This window comes from Merops nubicus, unplaced genomic scaffold (genome assembly GCF_000691845.1).
Source record: "Merops nubicus isolate BGI_N331 unplaced genomic scaffold, ASM69184v1 scaffold47643, whole genome shotgun sequence".
In the NCBI taxonomy this organism is placed as follows: Eukaryota; Metazoa; Chordata; class Aves; order Coraciiformes; family Meropidae; genus Merops; species Merops nubicus.
This window is the reverse complement of record NW_008601844.1, coordinates 4,103-4,378: the sequence shown is the minus strand read 5'-3', so window position 1 is coordinate 4,378 and position 276 is coordinate 4,103. Positions and strand designations below refer to the sequence as shown.

General features: G+C 64.1%; 1 protein-coding gene across 1 annotated transcript in view; it reads right to left on the bottom strand.

Moving 5' to 3' along the window:
• The window catches only part of LOC103770837 (RNA-binding protein Musashi homolog 1-like), a gene marked incomplete at both ends in the record, with an annotated part of 6,851 nt that overhangs the window by 2,479 nt on the left and 4,096 nt on the right, over positions 1–276 (bottom strand). The window lies entirely within an intron of this gene.

The window sequence follows — 276 nt, the reverse complement described above, 5'->3', positions numbered from 1 at the left end:
CCACAACCCCCGCCGCCGCAGCGGCCCCGCCGGTCCCCGCGCCGCCATCCAGGTGCCGCACGTTCTGCTGGGCTCAGCACGGGCCTCACGCACAGAACCCGGGACAACGCTACCGCGGCTGCGAGCCCAACGCCCGCCAGGCCGCCCCTCTGCCTCCACCGCTTCCTTTATAGCCTATTTTTACAGCGACTCCTCTACAGTTACATCACATCAGGGATGATCCAGACCTACAAATCAGCTTACACAGACCTGTGGTATAGGCAGGGCTGGGTCCTT